Here is a 6,987-nt window from a genome sequence, read left to right as displayed (position 1 = left end):
AGTGGCTCAGCTTCCCAGGTCACCTGAGGTGGACACTCTTGGTGCACCCCCTTGTGGGCTTTGTGTGCAGTCTTGTTGCAGTTAAGCCTTGATTGTTATTGGTATCACTGTGGTGAACTGACCTCCAGGCCAATTGGCTGTGAGAATCAGCTGTGTCTACAGTGGGAGAACTTCTGTGCTGGAGACACCCTTCTGGGGCAGGACTTGCTTCAGTGGGGCTTTGACACTCACTGAGTCTGCCCCCTGAGTTGTGTCTCTTATGGATGTGAAAAATTGTAATCTTGATGGTCTCACTCTGACCACTGGGGAGACTGGTTCTTGGATCTCCAAGGAGGTACAAAGTCAGCCACTGCCTGAGGCAACCCAGTAGGAGCTACAGAGAGATCTGCAGATTCCTCCTCTTTGTTCGGGGTTTGGAGGTGCCCAGATGAGGCGCAGCTGTGAAGTAATGCAGGCTGCTGATGAGCCTTAGGCCTACTTTTAGAAGTTCTGGGGTTCTCTGACCCAGCTACAGTTTGACAGATTTTTTGGCAGGGAAAGGCCAGGCCATTGGTATGCAAAAGCCTCTGAGTACAGCTTGGGTGGGGTTGTAAATTGGGTAGGGCGGGGTCTCAGGGAATCACCAGGGCGCAGCAAACCACAACGGCTGCCAGTCTGCTTTCTCACGGAGAGGTCCGGGGTCTGTGTCCCACGCCCAGCTCAGGAACAATGAACACTGCAAGCACCTCTGTGAGAAAGCTGCCCTCATGTTCTGGCCTGATGACAGACAGTACAGTTTCTCTCCGTTTGAGTCTGGGTCCCCAAATTCTCGCCTGGAACTGGATTTCAGAGCAGTCAGGAGCTTGTATCTCCCTCCCGATTGAAAAAGACAGCAGCATACCCAGCTGCCAGCCCCTTTCGCATGCGCCTCCATACCTCCACACATCCACACCTCTGCACCTCCTACCGGACTCAATGTGCTTTTCTCTTTCCTTCTAGTTGTAGAATTTCCACTCAGCCAGCCTTCCCGTGGTTCTGGATGCTATTCGTTTTGTCTTTTAGTTGTAGTTTTAATGTGGTTGTGCGCGGCAGTAAGTTGAGGTGTCTACCTATGCCACAATCTCGGTTGTCTCCCTTGGCTGTGTTTCTTGGAACATCATTGCCTTCTTTCTACATTGGAAGCAAGTTCTAGGTAGTTGGAATGGAAAGGGTGGTCTCTCACGGATGTCAGCGCCCCTGCTTACTAAGTTGTAGATATAACTCTTTGCCTTGCACTCGCTCTGGATCTTGCTGAACTCACACACATCACAGGTCCATTGGGACCTCATGGACCACTGTGAACACAATAGGCCAATGGGGCAGTGGGGAAGGGCAGCAGATGATGCTTATGAGCATATCTCCACTGCTCATGCTCCAGTGCTTCATCAAACTTCACTTACAAAACATAAATGCAAGGATAATATTATTAGGAGTTTCAAGATGGTGACACAGAGTATTAAACTAAATGAGTACAGGGCCCTTCTGAGCTCGTGACCCTGGGTGACTGTACAGGTTGTTGGCCATAAAGCCAGCCTTTGCAAAGTATAAAAAATGTTTAAGGATTGCTGGTTCAGTTTAAGTTCTTTTATACCCTCCTTGCCCCAAATTTTACTAATGTCCCTGTTAGTGACACACTGGAAATCCCTCAAGCTCTGGAGTCAGACGTACCTGATTTGAGATCTCAGTTTTGTTGCTTATCTTGTGTATAATTGGGCAGGTTGCTTAACAAAAATGAAAAAATGCAGATAATGATACTTAACTGACGGTGATGTTGTGGGGACTTAGGGCATATAAAATGTATAGTCTCAGGAGTCCCATAAAACAAGGAAACACTCACAATTGGAAGCACTAAGGGTAATAATAAAAGCATAATATGCTAATTAGACCGGACATCCTTCCGGACACTCTTCTGGATGAAGCTGGGGCTGCGAGGGAAGCCTGAGTCCCGGATGCTGGAGGAAAGCCTGGATTCCGGGTGCCAGAGGGAAGCTGGTGCTGGCAGCCGGGGGAAGGAAGGCCTACTCTTGCACGAATTTCATGCATCGGGCCTCTAGTTTCTTATAAAGAGAGAATAATTTGCATAAGTATACCTACAACCTGCTCCCTCTTAGTTCTTCCTGAGAAAACACAGTGTTGAGGAAATGCACGGAATGAGTAAATCTGAAAACCGAGGACTGATTCCTGCTTAATTAAATGGTAGCTATGTGAACTTGGGTAAGTCACCATCAAGTTTCATGTATGGGTTCCCTTTTTGTAAAAGAGTAATAAAATTACCTTTCTCACAGAGAAGCTTAATTAAGAAAGCATATATATAAAGTAAAATAAGCATCCAATGTTATTGTTGAGGGTGATGGATGAGGATCATTTAATAGAAGCTGGACTGAAGAGAGACACTTTGCTCATCCTTTTATTTCCCATCTTTCTAAATCACTTTGTTTTGCACACGTCTCCTGCAAACAGCATAGAGTTGAGATTTTCTTTGTGAGCCAAACTGAAACACTTCTATTTAATAGGTGAGTTAATCCATTTATGGATGTTTGATTTCAGTTCTGTCGTATTATTTCATTTCATATTTTATGTTTTCATAGTTTAAGACTTTTCGTTACGTGGTCAATTTCTTTGCAGTTTTAATTTTATAGAGATATAATTTATACAACAAAATCTGTCCATTCTAATGTGCAGTTTGTTGAATTTTAGACCTTTGTATTTTGGGAACTTAGTTTTTCCTGACATTTAGGGAAGAAGACTTGTATTTTTGTACAAGTGATCAGCTTATAATTATAATCTTATGTAATACCCTTAATTATCTATTTCTTTAGATATTATCAAGTGTTCCCTACTATGAGAAATAACATGAAAATATTTCTCTTCCTCTTGAATTTCTTACCTCTTCTTTACCACCCAACTTAAGGGAGTTCTCTTTCCTGGTGTTTGTGTTTGTACTTTTACTTGATTTGTCAGCTGAAGGAATGTTTCTGACTCCCAGCTAGTATAGATGAGGCAACCAACAAACCTACTCTCCTCTCCACCTCCATCCCGTCCCTCTTTCCCCAGCGAGTTTTATCAGTTGTGTCCTTTCTAGCTTCTCAAGGCTCAAAACATTTACACTATGACCTGTTACATTTTTTTCCCCCACATTTGTTTTCGTCTTAATTTTATTTCGTCTTAATTTTATTTAATTTTATTTTTAAATATATGCAGTGCTCCCCACTGGTCCCTTTACCAGAATTTCCCAGTTATCTTTTGGTGAATACATTTCATTCATTCATAGCTCCTGTAGGGTTCATGGGGACAATATTGCCTGAAAAATATTCTTTGAGCAAGGTGAACTGTATCACTTTAGTGGGGACAATATGCAATCAGAAAGCATACTTCCCCTTTCATGCAAGAGTCTGCGATTAGACAAGAAAAGCAGCTTCAATGAACTGAATGTGCTACTGATCTCTGAAAATAAGGTTTTCTGGGACAAACATTAGTGTCGTATCACTCTGGGGGTCCTACTTTCTAAAAGCTGACTGACAAACAACAGGGCCAACACAATGGCCAACAACTCAAACAATAAGTTCACTGATTTTATTGAGCAGGCAAGCCCAGAGGAAAAGAAGTAATTCGCTGCAGGGAAGTTTTCTTATCTGTAAAACAGACTAATAATGCTTTCTCATAGTCCAGGAGAGTGTGTCCTAAGATCGCTGTGTGTCCTTCAGTGAGAACAGACTGGATCTGCAGAGATTAGATATGCTTTAACCCTCCCTACCTCAGTCATTTAGTAAGGAATGTTTGCTCTCTGTAGTAAATGTACTGGGGAATTTTTGTTTTAATCATAGTTTCTTTAAACCTACTCACCAAGAAGAGCTAACATTCTTCCTGAAGTTAAGAAAGTTATTCCCATTGTTGTAAAGTACCCCAATAATTACAGAAAGATGCCTCAAGAAGTTGAATTAAAGAGTCACATTTATTGCAATCCGGGACTATGAGGGGCCATTTTGCTTTCCCAAATCTCATAATGATAAGATGGTGGCAAACCGGACTTATATAGGCAAAGATCACAAAGGTATTGATTATGTCTCAAGGTTTGGAATGAGGAACCTGGTTTGCAAAAAAGCAGTTTACAGAAGCAGAAGCAGCGTGTTAATTACAGTTTTGGGTCTCGGGGGTCACATAATCAATAGGGTATTTAATCGAATGGGATGATTTATATAATTCAGAAAATCAAAATAACCTGTCTACTGTTAAACAAAGCAAATAGGTACAGAAGCCAAACAGCAGGGTTAAAGGTAAACTATAATTTCTACCTGAGATGGTTGCTACCATACTTCACCATGATATCAACAAAATCAAGGAGACAATTTTTTATTTCTTTTTTACACTCCGAATGTATAAGTAATACATCTTCACCATAAAATTTGTTGGAAAGTTCTTAAAAGTGTGTCCAAAAAATCTATATATAGTTAAAACTAATATTTATTATACTTTTCTGCAGACTTTTTCTTTGTACATAAATAATACACTCGGCGACACTGGATCGTATTATGCATCTTGTTTATAACCTTCTATTTTCACTCAACCTTATCTCCTGGACGCTTGCCCATGGAGTCTTAAATTATTATTGTTTTTAATGGCTGTATTTCATTTTAAGTAGATACCATAAATAATTTACATTTTTCCCTTTTATTTGGGCCTATAAGTTGGTTTCTCATTGGGGCTCTTTGGACAACACTGCAATAAAGACTCTAGTACTGAAATAGTTGTGTGTCTCTCCAACGCTTTCCCACTATAAATTCCTAGAAATTGGAATTTCTTGGTCAGAGGGTACGGAAACAATTTTAAGGCTCTCTCTAAACACATGGCCACGTTGCCTTCCAGAAATACTTTTCTCTCCTCAGCAGTGTATGAAAGTAATGGGCCAAATGTATTGAATGTGGGGAAAAAAATCTCATAAACATAAGGAGAATATTTAACGTCACTGCTTCTTTAGAGGATCTGTTTCCAAGATTGCTGCGGGCACCTCCGGATGGGGACTGCCTGTGCCGCATTTTATAGGCACCTGGCCAGTGGTTCGCCCACTCACACAGGTTAGAATCCCTCCGCAGCCAGGTGCGGCTCTGCGACCATCTGCCTGCTTCTTCCTTCCTCCTGCTCATCCTCGGGCATCTGCTCTGTGCCTACTGGCCGCTCTCTGCCCACCCCCCGCCCGCCCCCCAAGATGCAGCCCACACTGAATATTAATGAGTTGTGCACAGCACACAGCTGTAGCTACGTGTGTCCTCAGATTCGGCTCTCAGCTGGTGACCTCAGGACAGGTGGTAAATTAGTCATTACTTGCTGCAATAATATATGACTAAGGCTGAGGAAGGGAGGACTCTGGTGGGAGGACTAAAGGGGGAGCTCAGGTGTACCCTTGGGCCTCAGGAAAATGTTTTTAAATAAGACGGAGAAGGGCAGGCGAATGGTACATTTGGCTGGAAGGGGAGCGCATGAGCAAGGCCTGGTTACCTCATCTCTCTAACCCTTAGTTTCTCTGTTCTGTAACCAGAAAATGACCTTCTGGTTGTTATAAAGACGAGAGGCAGCCTCTGTCCTGTGTGTGGCCTATAATAAGAGCTCTATCAGTACTGTTTTTGAAGAATTATCATTAGTTGAGTGACACGAATATCCAGAGACCCGAGTGTGTAGAATCTGAATTGAGCTGAGCATCAGTTTTTGGATGCTCTGACCTTCTGGAGGAACTGACCTTCTGAAGGCCTGTCCTTTTGCCGACGATTTCACCAAATCTAAGATGCCAACGATCAGGAGCAGCTGCATGCATTACTAGGAAGAAAAACCACAGCTAACTGATGACACAGGCTTTCTTATTGGCTATGGAGACATCTGATTCCAGAGATGTTTACATGGGAACACACATCTTAGACTCAGTGAATGATGGCTTGCTGTGCTTCAACAGATAAGCTCTGTGACCCCTGGACTCTACCTGGGCAGGGAGCAGGGGAAGGAGTGGGCACGGGCGCAGGCAGGTGAAGAGCCTCTGAGAGTACAGTCAGGACCAGAGGGTGGGGCCCGGGAGGACTGGGTGATTTGTAACCCTTCGCACGTGCATGGATGTGCCTGGGCACAGGCCGAGGATACACGAGTTACTTACACACTAGCTACACTTCCCAGTGACACACCTCAGAGATGTGTGCTCAGAGATGGACGCAGAGGCTGTCAGATAACTTCTGGAGATCAGGACATTTTGTTTCAAACTTCCTGACTCTTAAACCATCAAATAGGGTCTCTAACCTTGTGAATGTGTTTTATGTCATTTTTCAGGGTGACCTGAGGAAATGCAGATTTTACAGCACAGTGCAAAGAGAAAATATTCTGAGGAGAATTCATTCTTTTGTTCAAACGTATTTACTGAGCACCTATCATGTGTATCCTATTAAAAATGAGAAGCTCTTCCTCTCATAAGATTTCCAGTCTTGTGGGACAGGCTATGCACACTAACGAGTGACCTTTCTTTTTAAAAAAATCTATTTCTTTAATTGATTTCAGAGAGGAAGGGAGAGGGAGAGAGATAGAAACATCAGTGATGAGAGAGAATCATTGATCAGCTGCCTCCTGAATGCCCCACACTGGGGATCGCTCCAGCCCACAACCCAGGCATGTGCCCTAACCAGGAATTGAACTGGTTCATAGGTCGACACTCAACCACTGAGGCACTATGTTTTACTGGTATTGTCAGTATTGTGTCTGTTACAATTTCTAACGCAACCTCTTAGAAAATAATTTAAAATACGTAGTTAAAAAATCAACAGGAGTTAAAATGATATGTTATAACATACTAGAGGTCCGGTGCATGAAAATCATGCACTGGGGCAGGGGGGACCCTCAGCCTGGCCTGCGCCCTCTTGCAGTCCAGGAGCCCTCAGGGGATGTATGGCTGCTGCGGAGGCAGGAGAGGCTCCCACCATCGCTGCTATGCTCACCCAG

Source organism: Myotis davidii, unplaced genomic scaffold (genome assembly GCF_000327345.1).
Source record: "Myotis davidii unplaced genomic scaffold, ASM32734v1 scaffold133, whole genome shotgun sequence".
NCBI lineage: Eukaryota > Metazoa > Chordata > Mammalia > Chiroptera > Vespertilionidae > Myotis > Myotis davidii.
The sequence above is the reverse complement of the archived record's forward strand: the minus strand, read 5'-3'. Positions refer to the sequence as shown.